The sequence below is a fragment of the Pinus tabuliformis genome, chromosome X, assembly GCF_031772625.1.
Source record: "Pinus tabuliformis cultivar Carrire ecotype Pingquan chromosome X, CPIR1, whole genome shotgun sequence".
Lineage (NCBI taxonomy): Eukaryota > Viridiplantae > Streptophyta > Pinopsida > Pinales > Pinaceae > Pinus > Pinus tabuliformis.
This window is the reverse complement of record NC_142308.1, coordinates 866307156-866331900: the sequence shown is the minus strand read 5'-3', so window position 1 is coordinate 866331900 and position 24745 is coordinate 866307156.

The following is a 24745-nucleotide window of genomic DNA, read 5'->3' as shown; positions in this document are numbered from 1 at the left end:
TACTTTGTTGTGTTAATATGCCCTGGGTCAATAATTGAAAAGTAGAATCCTGATTCCTATATGTGAAGGAGAGCAACATTCATGTTCTTTACCCTAATTTGAAATCTGTAGAACCTTGAGAAAAACTACCTTTTAAGGCATCAAACCTAGATCAAGGTTGGTTAGCTACAAAAATATTCAATGTAGGTATGCCTATAGTTGGGTGGAGAGTGGCTCTTCCTTTTTCAATTTCTACTAAACCTAAGTGGATCAGATAAGTATATATATTTCTTTGTTAATGAAATGAAATAGTTGTTTAGTGTTTCATGATTATTCCTATGCTACTTATTGGGTATGATTCTAATGATCAGTTGAAAGTTGTGGTAAATGGTTTCTGTTTAATAGTTGCAAATTCCTTTATTATCAAATGTTATAAATAGAGGTTTTGTCTTAAACAAGTCACCTATGATGAATATGAGATGTAAGGTGAAAGCATAATTTTACTTGAGCTATGAGGATCTTTATGTAGTTTTCAATGTGAATGGTTTTACCATGCCAACTATGGAATACATATTTATGATTGTATCCGTATTTTGAATGAGAATACTTCATAGTTCTTCAATGATGGGAGACCTTCTTCCTCTAGAGGTAATGCAAAATGTTTACCCATTTTTTTTTTTTTAGAGTTTGAGTTGACAATGTTATGTTGGTGGTTTGTAACCTAAACGAACAAGAGTAATCTCATCTCAGTTGGGTGAAGTTGAGAAGATCTAGCCATTGGCCATTTTATGTCTTTATGTTGTGGAGATGTCACATTGAAGGTAGTGTTTGGGATGTCATCATAGACTAGAAAATATATATGAGTCTTTAGAATTCTTTGGGTAAGATTTACACCATATTGAAGTCTATTCTATCCCTCTAAAATTGGCTTGGGAGCTTAGAAAAAGCTTTAGAATTTTGTGGATTATCCTCTAAATGTTTTAGGTTGTTAGTGGAAATTTTGGATATACGAGATTGGAGGTTTTGACCCTAGCCCTTATTATATTTTCCAAGAGGGGGTGTGTGGGAACATTACCAAGATATTATTTGAAAGGATCATAAGTCTGAAGGAAAAAATGTTGGGTTGTCAGGGTTTGGAGCTATCAAGTCTTGAGTAACATATAAACAACATCCAATGAAAACCATAGATACTAATGGATCCTAAAATACATTTTAGTTAATTGGGATTATACTCATCAATTAACATCGATTATGAGATTGGGTGAGTGTCATGGGTGGATTTTTTTTTTTTTTTTTTCCGGTGGGTCGGTGTCCCAGTGGATATAAATACCAATAGATGAAAAGGTGATTCTCTATCAATTGATAGTGCATCATTTGAGTCTCAAGACTTCATCTTGTTATAATATCAAATGTAAATACTTTAGAACATTGGATAATTATAAACAAATATTCTTCCCCCATCATTGGGTTATTGGATACGGATGATTGGGTATCAGGAGTTCAGGACACCAACTATTAGGTTTTCCTTTCGATATTAAAAAAACCTGGTAATCATGGCAGGTCAACATGGCATGTTGGCATGGAGAGTTTATATCACATGATGTTGTATGTGGGGGGGGGACATAGGGGAAAAAGGAATGTGACTTGTCTACAATGTGGAAATAGTATGGATGTTGATGAGGCATTTGAAGGACAAATTTTCAAATAAGGATAAATTTGTGTCCATATTTCAAAATATCTTAATGAGTAGAATATGATGGTGATATAAAAAAAGTGCTTTAAGATGGTTAAAGTATGTGGTAATTTGACAACTCTATATCCATAAATTAACCTTAGAGATCATATATAGATACACCATATCCTTAATCAATAATTAAGGGAGTGGGTATGTTATAGAGTGGTATTAGATCTAAGGTTTAAAACTTGGACTAAATGAGATCATGAGAAAAAGAATGACTTGGATCTTGTTATGTTAAAGGGTTGATGTAATAAAATTTTTGGGTTAATATTTACTGGAGTTATCTAGAACATATTTTAGTGTGATGTGTAGCAACAACAAAACATCAATATAAGGCCAACATATGTCAATGCAAGTGTAACCAATGCAACTAGATATGTTGAAATTTTATTATTTTCTTAAACTTAGTTATGTGGTGTTTCATCACATAAGAATTTCCAATAATAGAGAAGAAAGGGGAAGCCCAACGGAATGGTACAATACAACGTAGATAGGACATCACACAATAGAAAAGAGGATCCAAATGAAATAAAAGTAGTGGATACCCATCCTCATTGGATGGAGACTCTTAGAATTTTGAGGGTTGAACTCATGAGCTACGAGGAAAAAAATGAAAGGATTATTAAATCCTAGGAAAAGTAGGAGGAATTAAATGGAGTAGCATTGTAAATCATATCATATTTACAAAGGAAGAGATAACATAAACCAATTTCCAACAATATTGATAATTATAAGTCTAAATGGGTTCCTAGCCCATTTAAAATTTAGAAATATAGGCCAATAACTAGCAAGATGGAAGTGGGTCAAGATGGAAAAGGCACAAGAAGGCCAATAAGTATACAACTGATGAAGAAACCTCAAGAAACACATCTAAAGATGAAACTAATTGTTCAAAATAATTATGTAGAATAAAAACTAGATCAGATTGGCATAAGAAGAAGAAATATGATGTAAGGAATTTATTTCTTGAAGAGTTCAAGAAGGATAACTCTTCCACATTTGATGGAGAAGTTGGAAAGAATGAACAAGCTAAGCATGATTATTGGACCTGAAGAAATACTTTGGGATACATAACTATTTTGAGAATCTTATGGGAGACCTCAAGAATGTCAAGGGTATTCAAGAGGAGAAGTTGAACTGGATTAATTTTGAGAAATATTTTAGGGATAAATACCTATTTGAAAGGTATTATTTTGAAAAACCAAGGAATTTCATGAACACAAGTTTGGGAAGCTCACCATGGATGCATATGCCAATATATCAAGATAGAATTGAGTTTGATAAGCCAAAATCACTCAAAAAATCTATTAAAAAGGATAGGTATTGTTGTGACCAATTAAAACACAAGATTAAGTCCTAGATATGGTGGAGGAAGAAGCATAAAGAAACCTTCAAGAAGAAATGATCGAAATCCTCACACTATAACTAGTATGGGAATAAGGCTAATTTTGTGTACCATCCAAAAGTGAGTATAAACATAATCATCCTACTCAAGGTAGTGATAGACCAATCATAATAACAAAAAATGAAACATAAGAGCCAAATAAAATATCATTGAAGTTTTGGGGTGTGGGGAAGAGAACCTATTGAGAGATTTTCCACATAGGCAATGTGATAACAAAAGGGTATATAACATCCAACTGGCCATTGTTGTCGGTACTATGGCTAGGAATGTACCTAATATTTATGTAGTCATGTAGAATTAAAAGGTATACCACCAATCCTTAGTGGTGGATATGGAATCTATACTTCCCAACCAAAATATTTCAATTCTAATCCATATAGGATCTAACCTCGGTTATATTGCAGCGTAAATTGTTGAGACATGTGTTCTAGTGTAGAGGAGTAAACATAAAAATTTGTGGTTGATTTAGCTAGCTATAAGGACTAAAATAAAAGTGATTGAAGCCATCAACACATGCCAATTTGAAATGAGTCGTTTGCACACAAAATCCACCTTGAATGTGTTGCCTATAGGATCATATGACATGCTAGTTGACTCAGAGTGGATGGTAGTGTATAGGATAAATTGGATTGCCACAATAAAACCCTAGAGTGAATTGATGATGAAGGAAAACAAAGGATACTTCAAGGAGTACGAAATCATGTGTTTATAAGACAAATAATAGCTCTAAAATTGAATAAATAGTGCAAAGAAAGGTGTCCAATGTATGATATATATGTAAACAATTTGGTCAAATATAATAAGCTAAAAATTGAAGAGCTTATGTCACTACAAGAGTAAAAGGATACATTTCCTAAGGAAATATTGGGACTACCTCCCAAAAGAGACACTTATTTTTCAATAGAAATTATAACATGAGTAGTGCCTATGTCCAGAGATCCTTATAGAATGAGCATGCCTAAGATGGTGGGATTGAAGATATAATTAAAGGAAATGTTGGACAAGGGGTACATCAAGCCTCGTGTGTCTTCGTGGGGAGCACCAACATTATTTGTTAAAAGTAAAGACAACACCTTCATATTATGCAATGACTATAGAAATTTGAACATGATGATTGTCAAGAACAAGTATCCATTACCCAGAATTAATGACATCTTTGATCAACTATGAGGATCCATGATTTTCGAAAAAATAGGGTTGAAGCCTAGATATCACCAACTTAAGATCAAGGATGAGGGTATCAATGAAAACACATTTAGGACAAGGTATGGCCACTATGAGTTTTTAGTGGTGCCATTTGAACTAATAAATGCACTAACTACTTTTATGTGTCTAAAAAATAATATCCTGAGAAAGTATTTGGATACTTTGGTATTGGTATTTATTGATGACATCTTAATGTTTCAAGTAAAAAGGAGGAACATGAAAAACACCTCAAGATGGTATTGCAGGTGCTAGGGGAGCACCATATTTATGCTAAGTTTAGGGAATGTGATTTCTTTTAATCACAAGCACACTATTTGGGTCATGTCATTTTGGAAGAAGGAGTTTTAGTATATCTTGAGAAGATCAAGGAAATCATGGAATGACATGTCCCTCGAAATGTATAATATCCTTTATGAGATTAGCATGATACTGTAGGAGTTTTATTCAAGTGTTTAAAGGATTGGACATCCAATTACTTTGCTGCAAAAGAGAGTAAATTCAATTGGACATCAAAGTGCGTAGCAAGTTTTGAATAACTAAAGCACCTTTTAAAAAATTCCCCAATCCTAAATATTATAGATTCAAACAAGTACTTCTTAGGTTTTACGAATGCTTGCAAGGAAGGAACCAATGGAGTTCTCATGCAAGAGGGGCATGTTATCAACTATGAATCCAAGGAATTAAAGGAGCATGAAAATAAATATGTAACACATGATTTAGAGTTTGTAACCATTATGCAAGCTTTAAAAATGTGGAGGCACTACTTGCTTGGGAGAAAATTCATATCAATGATAAATCATAATGAGTTGAGGTACTTGTTTGATCAGTCCTAGGTGAATCATAGGAAAAATGTAGGTTGATGGCTCTTATTAATGTTTTGAATTTGAAATAAAATACGTTAAAGAAAAGGAAAATTAAGTATTAAATGCACTTAGTCAGAACATCTAGAAAATACATATGGAAATAATAAATATATGTGAATAAGATATTAAAAATTAGAAATTCCCTAGAAGGAGATAAACACTTCAAGCATATAAGTGGCTTCTTGGAGCAAGAGCCCAAGGGACCAATGGGAGAAGGGTATCAACTAACACAAGATAAATGACTGATGTACTAGGGAATATTATACGTACCAAATTCAACAAACTTAAAGAGGCTCATAATGGACGAACTCCATAAGAGGCCTTATCTTGGTTTCCCAGCTTACCAAAATACGATAATAGCCACTGAAAAGTTATATTATTGGCCTAGAATGAAGACATAAATTGCTAAATATATTACTAAATGTTTGGAATCTCAATAGGATAAGGTTGAACATAAGCATCCAACAAGTTTTTTTCAACAAATATAAATTCAGGAATGGATGTGGTAAGTCATATATATGGACCTCATCACTAGTATACCAAGGAACACTGAGTCACACATTGCAGTCATGGTGGAAATGAATAAATTGAGCAAGATAACTCACTTTATTCATATGAAGTCCACCTACAAAGAAATTGATATTGCCCATATTTCTGTGACATATATTTTTAGATTGAATGGCTTGCCTTATAAAATCAATCTGATTGGGATGGAAAATTTTATTCAAATTTTTATAAATATTTGTTTCAATATTTTTGAACATAATTGGCATTTAGTACATCCTACCATCCTTAAAATTCAAATGGATAAATAGAAAGGGTCAACACATTTTTGGAGGGTATGTTAAGAATGTAGGTTATGCATCAACCCAACAAGTGGGGAGACTACATGCCATTGGTAGAATTTTCCTACAACCATGGCTACAAATAATCACTAAAAAGGAGTCCCTTTGAAGCACTGACTGGAAATGTAATATTCTAATCAGCTTAGATAATTAGGTGGACTAGATTATATTTAAACCAAATATAGTAAAATAAATGGAATAGGAGGTGACAAAGATCAACTGGAATATGAAAGTGGCAAAAGACCAACATAAAAGCTTCGAGATTAGAATGAAACTCATAAGGAATTCCATGTAGGAGACCTAAGAAAACTTCTTTGAAAATGGGACCATGTGCCAGGTTGGCACCATGTTATTATGGAACCTTTAAGATCTTGGAGAGAGTGGGGCTCGTAGCATACAAGCTTTCCCTACCTCCTATCGGAAAAATACATGATGTATTCCATGCATGTTTGATTAAGAATATGTGCATGATGCTAATCATCGACTAGGTGTGTTATAGGAAAAACTTGAAGGAGAATTTCAGTGAAAGCCTAAGTGCATCCTTTACAAGAGGTAGGCCTTGCTCTAGAATTGATTCATCATGTTGGCCAAGGTGCATTGAAAACACTTTGGAGAGAATGAGGCAACATGGGAATTGGAGGATTCCATGACAATGGAATACCCATTTTTGTTTGTTGTGCATAGCTTCTACTATGAATAATAGAACACAGGGGATGGCACTTTTGGGATTATAACACCCCTTTTTAAACCCCAAGTTCTATAGTATCAAAATAAGATTCATAATGTCGGAAATAATGGCATAGGTATTTTGACAAACTCCATTTGATGTAAATATCAATTCTTATTTAATAAATTGTTGAAGTTCAAGAAGAAAGAAGCCAACACGGATGCCGATTCCTACGGAGTATTTGGGAATTTTCCTATATTACCTAAATTAATTGTCTAGATATCTAATTGGTAGTTGAATTACCCAAATGATAGTAAGTATGGGTCGAAGAATTGGGGGGATTGGTACTAAATTTTTCTAGGAATATGGGCTACATACCCATTCTAAAGACTTCTAGTTGACCATGCAACCCAAGGAGGGATTTTGAAGTCGCATGTTGGGTAATGCATTGTGCAAGTGAGAATCAGTAGAGAGGAAGAGTAGAGAAAGAAGTGAGGAGGAAGAGGATGAGGAATATGAGAGTGGTGTGAGATGGAAAAATAATGTGTGCTAGTGAATGGATGGAATCCATGAGCAGAAATTGAAGCACAGATGAAGTTGTGAGTGTGAATCTAAAAAAGGGCTAATAAAGAACCCATTGAGTCACAAAAAACTTGTGTGGATTTGTGATTTTAATTAAATTGGTTAAGGCAACCAATGATGAAGCCTTCGACCTAAGTCAGAGGCCCAAAATAAAATTTTGAATTGTTTTTCTTATTCAAACATGTAAGTCACTAAGAAAAGGAGAAGCATTGTGGGGCTACTAGATCAATGAAGGGATTCCTTCTGTGTTGTGTAGGCCCATGGTAGGAATATTTTGTTTTGTTAATAGCTCCAAGACGAGTAATTAAAAAGCATAATATTGATTCCTATATGTGAAGGAGAGTGGAATTCATGTCCTCTACCTTGATTTGAAATCTATAGAACCCTAAGGAAAGCTTCCTCTTAAGGCATTAGATTGGCTCAGGTGTGGCAAGAGGTAAGAAATCTGTAGTGTAGTTATGCCTATATTTGGGTTGAGAGTGGATTTCCCTTCTTCATTTTCCAACAAGCCTAAGTGAATCAATAAGTGTATCTATTTCTCTATTAATGAAATGAAAATTCTACTCAATGTTTCATGATTATTTTTATGCTAGTTACTGGGTATGTTTGTAATGATCAACTAAAAGTTGTGGTAAATGGTTTTTGGTTAGTAGATGTAAATTCATTTATTAGAGAATGTTATTTATGGATGTTTTATGTAAAACAAGTTACATGTGATGAATATGGGATGTGTGGTTTAGTACATTGAATTAATTAGTTGAATTAAGTTATGGGGATCTTCATGTATTTTGTAATGGGAATGGATTTTACTAGGGAATGGCTTGATTTTTTGTATTAGGTCTTATCATTCAAACAAGGATACGCTTACACGTATTTTCTCCCATAGTTGCCCTATTTTGAATTAGAAGACTTGATGGTATTCTTTATTGATGGGAGACCTTTCTTCCTCTAGAGGTAAGCCAAAATGTTGGATCTTATGTGTATGAGAGTTTGATTTGACAATGTAATGTTCGTAGTTTGCAAACCAAAGGAATGACAATAATGTCATCTCAGTTGGGTGAACTTGAGAATATCTACCCATTAATCATTTATGTATTTCTATTGTGGATATGTCATGTTGAAGGTTGTGTTTGGGATGTATACATAGGATGAAAAAGATTTGTGATTCTTCAAAATTATTTGGGAAAGGTTTCCACCCCACTGGATTTGATTTCAGCCCTATGAAACCAACTTGGGAACTTAGTAGAACCTTTAGAATTTTGGGGATGACCCTTTGAATTTTTGAGGATGTTAGTAGAAGTTTTGGAATTTCTGGGATTTGAAGCTTTGGCCTTAGCACCTGGTCATATGGTTTGGCATGGGGCCATGACCAAGAGATTATCTGGAATTATCTTAAGCTTTGAAGGAAAAAATGTCAAGTTTCTAGGGTATTGAGTGTCAGGTAACACATCAAACAACCTCCAATGCAAACCCTCAATATTGACATATCTTGGAACATATCTTGACTAACGCCTATTATTGGATTAGAGGAGGGCCATGAATGGAGTTTTTATTTTGTTTGATTGTCTGATGACTTAGTGGACATAAATTTTAGTTTATGGAAATGCATGTCTCGATAAGTTGATGGTGCATTAGGTGAGTAATAGGAATTCATGCTATTAGACTATTGGATATTAGGGTATTTATTGTTAGGATGTTAGAACTTCAGGTAAGTCCTTACATCTAGCCTTCTGCCAATATTAGGTTATTAGATGTTGGATGATCAAATATCAGAAGGTTGAGACACCTACTATTAGGTTTTCCTTCCAATACTAATGGAAACCAATAATGTTCTGATGTGGCAAGTCAACATCGCATGCTGGAATTACATGTTGTTATACAAGAGGGAAACAAAGATAAAAGGAATGCCATGTATCTGCCTCATGGAAATTGTATGGATGTTAATGAGGCATTAAAGGACACTATTCAAATATTGAACATAAATTTAGTTCAAATTTGGATGAATTTCTATTGTTGGAGAGATCTTAATGAGAAAAATAAAATGGTGGTCTCATAAAAGAGGTTTAATATGGTTGAAGGAAGCAAGATTTTAACAACCCCATCTCCATAAATTGACCTTAGAGGTTGGGTTTTGGTACCACATATCCTTAATAAGGTATTAATGGAATAGGTATGTTATAAAATCCATACTATCCCATGATTTTTGAATAAAAAAGAATGATGTTTCTTTGGAAAATGCATTCACATCATTGGGTTTTATGTCAAGAGGTAGAGGAGGATCAAGATCAAGAGGAATGGTTAGGAGAAACATAAACAACAACCAAAGAGATGATTTAGAACAAGAAAAAATACCATATCAAAATCTGCATACTTTAGGGGGGGAGCAACAATAGAAACTCATAGCCAAATTAGAGGTATGAAAAAAAAAATTAAATGCCTTTATTGTAATGAGCTAGGTCATTATGTACATGAATGTCAGAAGAGGAAAGTTAAACTTAGCAAGCATGATGCAAACTATTCTAACACTTCTACCGATTATGAAGGCTTGTTATTCCTTATGTGTAATGTTATTAAAGGGACTTCTAATGTTATTTGGAATATATAAAATGGATGTAGAAATCATATGACAGGAAATAAAAACTTACAAATTTGGATGATTCAACAAGGACTAAAATCAAGTTGGGTTGACACAAAATTTTAAAAATTATGAAAAAATGAATTGTGAACATCTTGACCAAATAAGGCTAGAAAATGCACATACAATATGTGTATTGTGCCCAAATTTTGAAACATAATCTTATTAGTGTTTCCCAATTTACTCAGAAAGGGTTAATGCAATTTTTAAGAGAAATGATTATTTCATATATGATAAACAACCTAGTATGATGTTGATTTTCAGAGTGAAGATGACAAAGAATACAATGTATTATCTTTCCATGAATTATGATAGGCATTATGTCTCATTTGCTCAAAAAGCAACTAGCTTAGATGATTTTTGGTTGTGGCATTTTAGATTTAGTCATCTACACTTTAGTGGCATCAAAAATTTTGTAGTAAAAAAATATATTTGAAGGTTTGTCTCCCATTCAAGAGCCATCCATTTCATGTGAAATATGCATTTTGGCAAAGCAGCAGAAGGACAATTTTCTCAACTATTGGAGCTGGCCCATGAAGAACTACGTGGTCCAAAGAAAATCCAATCACCAAGAGGAATTTATTATGTCATAACCTTCATAGATGTTTATAGCATAAAAACTTAGGTGCACTTCATTGCAAATAATTTCAAAACACTTGACAAGTTTAGAGAATTCAAGATGATGGTAGAGAAGCAAAGTGGTTGTTGATTTAAAGTGTAATACCATATAGAGGAGGTAAGTATGGTTCAAATGATCGTATCTTCTACAAGTAGCACCACATGAAAATACAATCCATAGCTAGATACACACCTTATAAAAATGGTGTATCTAGAAAGGAAAATAGAACAATCATGGATATGGCTAGAAGAAAATTGAAGGAAAAACATTTGGAAAACTAACAAATGTTTTTTGGGGAGAAGCATTAGCTTGATCTATTTATTGTTTGTGTATATATCCCATTAATGTGTGAAAAATAAGTTCAAAAGGAAGCATAGATGTGTATGAATTGTAGTGTGGCACACTTAGTAGCATTTGTTTGTTTAATGTATGCTTATGTGCCTAGAGAGTTGAGAAAAAAACTAGATGACAAAAGTGAAAAATGTATTCCTTTTGGGTATAATGATGAGTCTAAGGCATACAAATTGTGTAACTTGGTGAAAAAAATGTTGATAATCAACAAGGATGTTGAATTCAAAGAAGATATAGCATGGGATGGTAGCTATCCCACCATAATTCAAAAATATAATTTTTGGAGCATAAATACCTCGAGTAGAAGATGAAGTAGAGGAATAGATTGCAAAAGGAAGAAAAAAAGGTTCAAAAACCTAATCATCGATCAAAGGTACTCCACCAACAGCTCTAGGAATTTATTTTTTTCAAGATGATTTGTCTACTCCATTAACCCATTCTACTCCTATTTCTCAATCAGGTAGAAAATCTAATCCTACAATTGAATCCTTAAGATGTAGAAAGACTAGAAGTTTGAGAAAAATCTATGAAGATCTAGTTGTGCATTGTTTATTTGTCAACCCACATGTTTTGAAAAAAGCAATTAGAAAGTAAAATTGGGTCAAAGAAAGGGGTGAAGAGATGGATTCTCATAGAGAAGAATGATAAAATATATCTAATAGAATTAATAAAAGGTAAACATTGCATTAGTGTAAAATGGATTTACAAAACAAAGTTCAATGAGAAATGAGAAGTTGAAAAGTACAATGCTAGATTAGTAGTTAAAGGTTTTAAATAGTAGCTTAGAGTTGATTATGGTGAGACTTTTGCACTAGTTGCAAGGATGAATACAATTAGATCTCTTTTAGCAATAGTAGATCGAAATGGGAGGAAATTTTATCAAATGGATGTAAAGTTAGCATTATTAAATGGAATTTTAGAAGAAGTATATGTGGATCAAACACATTAATATGTAATAAAAGGACATGAAGATAAAGTTTATAGATTGAAGAAAGCATTATATGGACTTAAGGAAGTTCCCAGAGCTTGATATAACAAGATTGATTCTCATATAATTAGTAATGGATTCAAAAGAGAATTCATGAGCCTACATTGTACACAAAGGTGAATGGACAAGGTCAAATTCTAATTATTTGACCTTGATGATATGATCTTCATAGGAAATTTGTCTGTGGATAAGTAAAATAATCATGAAACAAGAATTTGGCTAATTTTGGGTTAACAAGATATTTCCTTGGTATGTGAACTTATTCAATTATATTTTGTTATTTTTTTTCAAGAAAAGTATGCCAAGGATGTACTAAAGTCGTTCAGGATGATGAATTGCAAACTAGCACCAACTTCAATTGCAATGGAAACAAAGCTCAACAAAGTAGATATGGGATCCAATGTAAATCCAAATCTATTGAAGAGATTGGTTCATATCCTTATGTATCTCACTACCACCAAACATTATGTATGTTGTCAGTTTGATTTCCAGATTCATGATGTACCCAAAAGACTCTCATTTTCAAGTCGGCAAAGGAATTTTTAGATATATTGTTGGAATAACACTATATGGTATATTGTGCTCTAGCACTAGTAATGATTTTTTTGTTGGATATACTAATAGTTATTTTGCAAGTAGCATGGATGACAAGAAGAGTACCTTAGGATATGCTTTCTATCTTTATTCAAGTGTGATTTAATAGGAATCCAAGAAGCAACCCACTAGGATTATCTCATCAACAATAGCAACAACAACAATAACTTATCAAGAAGTTTGGTTATGTAGAGTATTGGGTGATATGCAACAAGAAACATGACTAGCACTATTGGATTGTGACAATAATTCAATAGTATGTTTTTTAAAGAACCATGTTTTTTACCAAGAAAACAAACTTATTGATATGAGATATCACTTCATTAGAGAGTGTGCAAACAATAGAGATACCTAATTGAAATCTTGTAAATCAAAAGACCAATTGGTTGACATATTCACAAAGCCAATGGAAAAAGATATATTTGAGTTTCATAGACCAATAAGAAATCTTGTTATAATTGTTAAGTCCATAGAGACATTGTCAAATTGTTAGTATTAGAATTGTTAGCAGTCGTAATTAAGGGGGGGTATTAGATATTATTACCCCCGCTTCACATGAAATTGCATGTAAAGAGTCTTAATTCTATTATTTTTAGAAAATTCTATATATGCATGTTGGCTATTCTTAGCAAATCACCAGAACAACTATTTATGTATTTCACCTCCATGAAAAAACTGAATCATACAAGTTTATGAGTCACAATGCTCTAGTGTATATGGTATACGTTTTTTTTATGTGTGTTCTCTCAATTGTTTGTCTCCTTGTCCATCATAGGTTTTCTATTCTAAAGGTCCCATTTATTGACACCTCCTTATTATTAGCACTTTAATATTGCATTTGTTTTAGAATGAAACACCAACAAGGATTCTCCATATTAATGATTGTTCACTCACAAAATTTGGATGGGAATTCAAAGACCTCAACATTCTAATATCAACCCACCATTACACCCCCATTCACAACCAAAAATTTCAGTCATAAATGTGAGCTCTTCAATTTAGATGTGAGCTCATCAATTCATATTTGTGTCAAATGGTAGGGTCTTGACGTTCACACAACTTTTTCTTCACTCAGTGCCACATTATCTAATTATGCAAGTAGTATACACAAATCAAAGGTTGAGATTTATCCCAAAAATAGTTATGCTCTTTTCTCCATTTTTTTTGGCTTGACCCACACATGATTGAACTTTGAATCTCATTGTTTGCATGATACTTCATAACACAATGACAACCAATTGAATTTCCCCTGTGGGCTTCCCTTTTACTTAAACGGATTAAATTAAAAAAAAATGCCATATGAATAAATATCATATGAAGTGAGTTATGTTTTTTTGGTATGTTGTATCAATAAACCATGGTATTGTAACAAAACCTATTTACACATTAAAAATTATCGTGGGATTAAATCTCTATGGTTAATAATCTTGTTATGTTTAACTTATATATTAATTCTTTTATATGAAATTAAGTTATAATTTAGTTATTTTTTATCATCTTTCTGTTTTTTGATAATGTGAAATGTATCTATTTGATGCTTTTATAGGTTGATACTATCGACATTTACCATTTATTTAATTTATAGCATTATGTTAGTTTGTAACAAAGTTATGCTTTTCCAATATTTATGAGAAAACTATTGTTCATTATTTTATTATATGATAATTAAGTGATATCCGTGCATAGTTAGAATGATGAGTGATAAAGTACCTTCTTTTTCAAAATCGCTTAAAAATAAAAAATAAAATCATTTAAAAATCATAATAATAAAAAGATACAATTTAGTTTTTTTTTTTAATTCAGTGGTATAATTTATTTTATTAAATTTAGTCATATAATAATTAATGAGATTGATATTTTTTTGGATACCAATTTAAAATGATTTTTTTTATATATAAATTTTACTAAATTGATGCTACACTTTTTAATAAAAATATAATTTTTAATAAAATATAAAATAATTTTATTATATTCTTTTTAATTAAATCACTATTTTTCATTTTTCATATTTTTTAAAATCATTTAAAAATAATGATAATAATAAAATGAGTTCTAATTATTTTAATATTTGGTCTTTTATATTTTTTTGTCTCTTATATTTGATTATACCATTATGATGAAATCCTTGATTTTGTTTTTTAATTGAATTACTAAATACAAATCTCAATGAAATCATTATTTTTATTTTTAAATCCAAACATATAAATCATGATAAAACTCTTATTTTTCATTTTTAATTATTTTTTATTAAATTACTAAATACAAATCTGGATGAAATCATTATTTTTATTTTTAATCAAAACATATAAATCATGATAAAATTGTTATTTTTCATTTTTAATTAAAATACTAATTAGAAGATACAAATTTTGATGAAATCATTACTTTCATTTTTCAATCAAAAAATTAATTGAAAATTTAAATTTGGATAAAGTCATCATTTTAATTTTTAATTAAAAAATTAATTGAGCATACAAATCTACATGAAATCGTTATCTGTATTTTCCAACGAAAAAATTAAAATATTTAGATTAATTTTTTTTATATTATTAAAATATAATTGCTTAAAATATTAACTATATAATAAAAGGATTTTAACATATTAATAATAGTTTTTTAATATATTATTTTAAATAAGGTGTAATTTAAATTAATCAATTTTTAATAAGATCAATGTTTAACATTATTTTTATTTTTATTTTATGAGAAAAGAAATTAGTCTTTCTAAGGAGGAGGAAGATTAAAGTGAGGTGATTGGTAGGGGCTAGTCGACATGTATACTTCAAAAGACTTGAAGTTGATATAACAATATATATAAACATGAAATCATGTTACAACAATGTTTAATGCATTATAGTTCATCATATTACTAACAAAAATTTGAATTTGACCGCAATACTCCAAATTTTAACATTATTATCAGTGTCATTCAACTTCATTAACTAAATATTATCTCACTAATGGCATATTAATTATGTTCATTTTCATACAGGTATTCAAATATAGCTATAAATGTTGTAGAGCAATTGTGGATTTTATTTTCATCTTGGCAACATTAATGCTAGAGCACGCCTAATCATGTCACAGGCTTCAGTTGTGCATGAAAATGGTGAAGACAAATGTAGTAGCAACTATATTAACTTTGGAAAGATGAGATAGTGCACAAGAGTGTGCATACTTGGTAAGTCTATCAACTACAACCATGATGACACTCTTTCCTTTGGACTTGGGTAGATCTGTGATCAAATCCATTGAGACATCCTCCCAACGCTAACTTGGAATAGCTAATGGTTGTAAAAGTTCTGGGATCTTAATTGTATTGACTTTATTTTGTCAGAATACCAAACGTTCTACCACAAACTTCTGAATATCAGATTTAAGGTATTTCCAAAAATAATTCTTTCTTGACCTTGTGGTAAGTTTTAAAAATAATGAGTTCCCTCTTATAGGAGATGTGTGTAATTCCAAAAGAACCTTTTGTTTGAGTTGAGAGTTCTTACATAGATATAAGTGATCTTTGTATCACATTGAATCATTTTTCTAGATAAATGTATCAAATGCACTGGGATCTTGCTGCAACTTGTGAATGAGTGACCACACCTCTCCATCATTGTTCCATTCATTCCTTGCTTTAGTTATCCAATCAAGTTGGATAATAGAAACGAGACAATGAAATTCCTCCCCATCCTCATATTTTCTTGAGCGTGCATCTTCAACAACATTTTGATTCACTTTTTTGTATATGATTTCAAAGTCATAACTCAACATCATTGTGACCCATTTTTGTTGATATTCTGAAGATAATATTTGTTCCAAGAAGTATTTATGACTATCATTATCTATTTTTACCATGAAGTGTCTTCCAATTAGGTAAGGGGGCCATTGCTTCAGGTCATGTAGTATTCCCAACATTTCCTTCTCATAAATAGGTTTGTGTAAATTCTTTGCCTTTATTGGATGACTTTAAAAGGCAACGGGTCTTCCTTCTTGCATTAAAACAACAACAATTCCATTTCCTGACGAATCACATTCCACAATAAAGGTTTTTTTGAAGTATGGTATAGATAACATTGAATGTCAACACATTGCCTCTTTGTATTGTTCAAAGTCCTTAGTTGTTTCTAGAGTCCAAGAAAATGCACCTTCTTTAGTAATGTTGTTAGAGGTGTTGTTATTTTCCCATAATTCTTAACAAACTTGTGATAAAACCCGGTCAACTCGTGAAATCCTCAAAGATGCCTTAAGATTGTGTGGATTTTCCATTTCTTAATGGCTTTAATTTTGTTAGGGTCTACCTTAACACCCTCATGAGATACAATGCAACCCAAATATTCCACATTTTGTACCCCAAAGAAACATTTGGTGGGTTTTGCATACAATCGTTTCTCCGCCAATAGTTTGAGCACCCTGTCAACATGTTGAACATGATCTTTCCAATACTTGTTGTAGATTTGTATATTATCAAAAGATACTCACACAAATTTTCTAAGGGTTTGGAAGTGGAATTCATCAAACCTTGAAATGTAGAAGGTTCATTAGTAAGGCCAAAAGGCATGACCAAAAATTCATAATGGCCTTCATGAGTTGTGAATGTTGTTTTCAAATTGTATTTTGTCTTCATTCTAATTTGGTGACATCCTGAAAAATGATCTAGCTTGGTGGAGTAGATTTCTCCATGTAGTTCATCCAACAATCCATTAATGATAGGAATATGAAATTTATATTTAATAGTGAGTTTTTTGAGCTCTCTATAATCCAGAAACATACATCATAATCCATCCTTCTTGTGCACCAAGACTATTAGAAAAGAGGAAAAACTTTTTCTAGGCTGAATTATACTTGCCTCTTGAATTTCTGCAACCATACATTTAATTCACTCTTCTAGGCATAAGGATATCTACAAGGTCTGATGTTTGGAGGAGGAATTCCTAGAATCAAGTGAATAATATGACCATGATCGTGAATAGATGAGCGACCTTTGGGAGTCTCAAATACCTTGGAATGATTGTCAAGGACTCTTTGGAGATCTGGAGAAATGGATGACTTAAATGTTTGAACATCTAGTGAGCATAATTTGTGTAATTATCCCTCGTTGTTCCCTCTTCAAAAGATTTGTGATTCCATTAGAGCTAATTATCATCCCATATTTCCCTGTGATACCCCTTAATTCAATTTTTTTTCCTTCCCAACAAAATTTCAAGAAAAGTTCTTGAAAATTAAAATCTATCATCCCCAATGATTGTAATTGTTGAACTTCTAATACAACATCAACACCACCAATTGGAATGGAAATCATTGAACTATTCAATACATATTTCCCCATGTTAGATTGATATTATGGAACTTCCCTGAGCAATTTATAGTTCCTCCATCTACAAACATCACGTGAAACTTTGGTGCTAGATACAAAAAGCAATTCAAATACTTATCTATTTTACAATGAATAAAATTATGGGTACTACCTGAATCAATAAACATTATTACCTTTTTCTTAATATATCATTCTATCCATAGAGTTTGAGGAGTGGTAATTCCATCCAATGCATTACAAGATATGGTTGGATTGATTTCTTCTATTTCAACCCCTAGAGTTGGTTCTTGGTGTATATCTTCTTCTTTTGATGTTTCTTGTTCCTTTTCTTCCTCCTCTTCACAATCTATATTAAATAATTTATTCTCAGTGCACTTGTGACCTTTACTATATTTGTTATCACAACTGTAACAAATCCCTTTTGCTCTCTTTTCCTCTAGTTGTTGTGGTGTCAACCTTGTAGGTTGTGGGAGGTTAGGATCGACAACACTTTAATATTTATAGTTGTGAGTGGTAGGCCTCATTGTTGCCATAATTTTTCTTTCAACATTTCTCACCACCCTGAACGTATTCTACATGACTTAGGTTCCCAAAAGAAAAACTCATGTTGGATGTTATCCTATAAATTCATTATGAATACATCATTCAGATGCTCCTCTAGAATATTTCTTACCTTAATATTCAATCTTTAGAATTTCTCAATATGCTCTGCAATTAAACCCCTTTGTTTTAGATTTATCAATTGGCTAAAGAAGGTATTACTTTTTGTATCCTCATAATGTATTATCAATTACTCTATAAAAAATTTCCAAGTGACAAGTGATTTACGAGAACAAAGCCATAAATATCACACAAACTAATTGGGTTCTAAATATAAAGATGTAATGTGTACCTTTTGTGTGTGTTGCACATCGTGTAGATCAAAGAACTGCTTCATCTGTAGTATCCATGTTATTAGATCATTGTCATCAAACTTCCTCATATTGACCTTTGGAATGTGATTGGTTTTTCACCCTAAGTTGGAGTCTCTAAAATCATGATTCACATTCCTTTTGTTCTCATCATGAATTTCATGGAATACCTTGTCACCACTAGGAAACATTTCTTGTAGCAATTTTTCCAAACCTTCCTTCAAACCTTCCATGTCACCTTCCTTCAAACCCTCCATGTATCTTTTTATGTTAGCTTTGATATTTGATTTTGAACCACCCATCTTAATATTCTTCATCGCTTTTCGTTCATCATTGGTTTCTCGTTGTGAGAGAGAAATTTGTTGCACTTGGTCCTATAATTTTGATGTATAATGTTGCATTTATTCCTCTTCTTCATGCATCATAGTAGAGCTTTCTAAGGGCTTAATGAGTGTAGAATTTTTTTGTTTGGGAGGAATTTTGGAACCATTAATGATATATTTGCTTCACTATGCCCTTTAAATCACTTCAAACTGATTTTTCAAACAAAATTTATGCAATTTTAAAAATACACTCTTTTTTTCATTTAAGAACTCGATTTGAGCTTGTTGATATGTTCAAACTTGAAACTGGTGTACCTTTGTGACTTTAGTCTCCAAAGGTTTGAACTTTCATCATGAGGTAGATCTTTGTGTCTTCTTTCTAACCCCACAAGTAAGATCGAGATTGGATTCTTCAAGATAAAGGTATGTCAAATCTCCCACAATGACTTGATTATGGATTGGTTTAATATAGTGAACTTGTACAGGCTACCACATGTCATAGTTTTAACCTTAGGTCGTAAAACTCGTACCCGAAAAACTACAATTTGTGCAATTTCATTTACTTTTACAAAATGCAAATCTGATTCTCGAAGAGAAATTTATGATGATTTTACACAAGACACCGGTTTGAGACATAATTTAGGAGTATTCGGAAACCCTAATTTCCTTAGACCATATCCTCGAAAATATAACGCTGGCAATGATATGAAAATTTGACAAGATGTTCATAAATATTTCAAATCCACGTGGTCACATTTTCACCTTCTAAAGCCTCACATAAAAAAATGTTTATAGCGCAAATGCCAAGATGACATGTTTGAAGCAACAAAACCCCAGGATCCATAGCTATGATACTAAATGTTATGTACCCAGATCAAAATAACACAAAAATATAAGAAGAAATATATCAACACGTTGATAATAAGCCACTTCAAGTGACCAACCTCTTTTTACATCACATAAATAAACAATTCTTAGATGATTCAAATGACAAGACCTCCTTGGTATATATAGGAGTCTAAAGGGTCAAATATAATTAGGGCCTACATAAGAATAATAATGTAAGGGCATGACAATAACAATAGTAAGCTCTTACAGGTCACAACAATAACAATATAGGGGCTACACTAGTATTATAGGGACCTAACATAACTCCAGATCTATCAAGCACCGAAAGGGATAAAATCTCTCGGTGTGCAAACCTTTCCTCGATCTTTGCACTCAAGAAGAAATTTTCACCTCGAGACATTTGATCCCTCTTAGTGCTTGATAAATTTAGAATTAAGATGGATCTAGATCAGTTATATCACAATTCACTATCATCCCTTATATCATTGAAACGATGAGTGGTAAATAAGTTAAATGAACATTCACACTATCAAATATTTGTTATTAAAAACATTTAAAAAATAAATAATTAAATCATTTAAAAATTATAATAATACAAAAATAAACTTTAATTGTTTTATGATTTTGTTTTTTATTAACTAAATTTGGTGATACAATTCATTTTATTAAATCTAATAATAATAATTACTAAAATTGATACTTTTGAATAAAATTGTAAAATAAATTTTTAATACCAATCTTAACAATAAATTGTTATTTTAAAATAAAAATAAGATCTAATTTTATAATAAACTTACATTTCATTTTTCATGTCTTTCAAAATCATTGAAAAACCATAACAATAATAATGTGAAGTTTAATTATTTTAATATTTTGTCTTTTATATATTGGATTATACAATTCTAATGGTATCTTTCTTTTTGTTAATTTATAAAATTACTTATACGCATCTTGATAAAATCATTATTTTTAGTTTTTAATAAAAATACACGGATCATGATGAAATTATTAGTTTTATTTGTAATTGGAACATTAATTAGGAAACTCAAATTTTTGATAAAATTATTATTATATTTTTTCAACTTAGAAATTAATTGAGCATACAAATTTGGATGAAATCGTTAATTTTGTTTTTCAAACATGCAAATCTGGATAAAATCATTATTTCATTTTTCAATTAATTTTAATTTTATCAGAAATACTATTAAATGATTTTATATAAAATATATATTATTTTAAGTAAAATGTAATTTAAATAAATTATTTTTTTGATAATATCAGTTTTTCACATTAATATGAGGCTTATTGGTTTTCAACTACATTAATTACAAATTATATTACTTATGGTAAAATATTACTTATTTTAATTTTCAGACAGGGAATCAAATATAGTTATAAAGCCTGGAAACCGACTGTGGATCTTATATTCATCCTAGCATGCCTAACCTTGTCGCAGGCTTTAGGAGTGCATGAAAATGGCGAAGACAGATCTCTTGCAGTTCGTTTAACTGGGTTTATGAGAGAGGCCATAGCCAGACCGTTAGTGTTCAGAAAAATATTGTGGTTGGTGGTCTTCATGATTCGTGCAAGCGTTATAATGGCATTTCTATTTATGATGTTCTGCATCACAGTTAAACTTCTTGTGACCAAACAGAGTCCATATTTATGTAAATTGACAGAAATGTTTGCACTTTGATCCCTCTTGGCTTATGTTAGATCCAAAATTAAATGAATCTATGCTGTTAATAATTTATAGCAAGCTATGGCCTAAGTGTGTGATAGCTTAATAAAATTGAATTGCATTAAAATACAAAGGTGAAGCCAAAAAATTGACTTCCTTTCTGTAAGTTGAATTTTTAAATATTCTAAAATATACCAAAGAAATAAGAATCTTTGTATGTAATGTTGTGAGTATAATTTTTAAAATATTCCAAAATATGCTTTAAAAAAGAGAAGATAATAGTTGTATGTAATGTTGTGAGTATAATTTTTTTTTCTTGGAAAGTCTTAAAATTTTAAATTAAAATTGAATTTGATAAATAGAATAGAAATTGTTATTTTTTGATTTAGTTTAATTAATAAATCAAATATTTTTTTAAGGAATTTGATTATACAATTTTAAGTAAAATTGTGAATTTTTATTATTTAAAATGTATTTATAAATAAATAAATAAATTCAACCCTGAAAAACCAGTTACTTTAACTTAGAAACTAAATAATTTCAAATTATAATTTACCCATTTTTAACAAAATTAACACAAAAACACTCTTTATTTATTAATTAAATTATATTATTATTTTTATTTCTTCCGATCTAAGCCCAAAAATTGTGAAGAAATTTAAGCATGCGTCCCCGCAATAGTTATTATAATTTGACAAGGATGGACCCGGAATCTCCGAGGTGCTAAAAGCATGCTCCAGCGTAATAGTTGTTTTAAGTAAAGGGACAAATAATAAGGCAGAGGCCATGGCTCTGCATGGTCTGCTCATTTCTTGTTTTTTTATGGATATTGGACCTATAAATGTATATGGGGACTCAAAAATTATCATTGATCATGTGAATGGTAAGCAGAAAATATCAAATGACAGCCTTTCAGGATGGCTGAACAGGATTGCATCTTTATGGAAGTCTGTACATTTCCTATTGTGCATACAAAGCGAAATCAAAATGAACATGCGGATGCTTTGTCAAAGAAAGGGATGCATGCTCCAATCGGTATATGGCATCTGGTCATCACTATGGATTCCTGCTCATATGAGATTCAGCCGTTCTCTATGCCCGACATATAATGCTTGCAGTTTTCTGTTTTGCTATAAGGCCTATATTTTCGGATATATCTATCTCCTACAGTCCTCCGAATATCTGGATAGTCCTAAATTTTGCTATGTTTTTTGTTGCCCCAAGTGATGATGATGCTCTGTACATCTCCCTCTGATATCGAGGGCATAATCGGGATTTATGATCCACCAATATCTATATGTATCAGTATACTGTATTTCATAATCAGGATTTATGATCCACCAATATCTGTATATATCAGTATACTGTATTTTTCAAATACATAATATAATCCATATACTGCTTTTTCTTCTGAAAAGAAGTATGAGCCGATGGAAAACATATTTTAAATTAATAAAGCATGGGCGCACGCAAGGGCAATTTTTATTTAGATTGCATATTTTAAATTATTTTGAAAATATGATAATTATGAGTGAAATCAATGGTTTTAACTTTTCAGATTTTTGAATATTTCTAAATTTATAATAAAATTAAATTTAAATTAATTTAATTTAAACATAAACCTGTAATATATGATCATAATTTGATAATCACAATTTTTATAGCTAGTTTTAAGTAATTATTTTTATATTGAGATGTACAACACTGTAATTTGTGACAAAGTCATGAATAAATTAGTTGAATTTATTTATATTTATGGATGACATGAATGAAGTCATGTGTAATTATATTTGGAAGGATTGATATTTGGAAGTTATTATTCATTATTTTATCTTATCATAGTTTATTGTGATGAATAGTGAAAGTGTTTCTTATTATTTGTGGTGCTAGAATGGTTGATGTTTATTTTAAAATCGATATTCCAAAGTTGCAATGATTGATCTGTGATTCTAAAATCTGCTCTACACGTTGTAGATATATAACATTTTATTTGATCATAGTTATTAGGGTAAACAATTTGGATGTGTGTAAGTTATTAGAGTGTTTTGGATGGGTGTCGTAGATATTACGAAAAACAAGTTGATGGGTGGATGTCATCTCCTCCATCATCGTGATTAATTTTATCATTATTCTATGATGATGATAATTGTTTTCATCATTAATATATGATAATGATGATAATGTTTTCCAATATCACCACTTGGTAATTATAATGATGATGCCTTCCATCATTATTATCACATTGATGATGATAATTTCCTGCATCATCATCATCACCACTACCAAGATGACAATGATGATGATGTCATGATGTTTATGATGTCTTCCTTTGTCATCACCATCATCATTACCATGATGACTATGATGATAACGACTATGATACTATTGTCACTGCTTCTGCCATTGCCACTATTGTTAAAGGCATTGTTACCACTACCACTATCAAAACCGATGCTACCACCACTACCATTGTCGTTGTTGTCAATGGAAAGGATGACGATTATGATAATGACAATGATAATGATGATGACAATTATGATGAACACCATGACTACCATGATGATGATGATGTCGATGATGATGACAATGATGATGAACACCATGACTACCATGATGATGATGATGTCGATGACGATGACAATGATGAGTACGACAACAACAATGATAGTGCTAGAAGAAAACAATGGCAATGACAATGATGAGATTATACATGCCTGTCATCATCATCATCATCATCACCACCACCGCATCATGATGATGACGATCATAATGAAGATGATGTCCTTTATCATTATCATTACCACAATGGCAATGGTGATGATGATGATGTCAATGGTGTCCTACATCATCATCGTCATCATCATTACGAAGACAATAATGATGATGATGTAGTTGTTGATGACATGATGTTGTTTTCATGGTCAATGATGTTGTCGTTGCCACTGTTGATGACGACGATGATGCTAATGATGAAAATGATGATGATGATGCGGAGGAGGAGGATGACAAAAGGATGATGACGATGGAAACAATGACAGTGATGATGATAATGATGATGACGATGGCAACAATGAAAGTGATGATGATAATGATGATGATGATGGCAATGATGATGATGACGACGATGATGATGATGACAGTGATGATGACGACAAAAATGATGACAATGATGATGATGAGCTGGTACCATGCTATTAT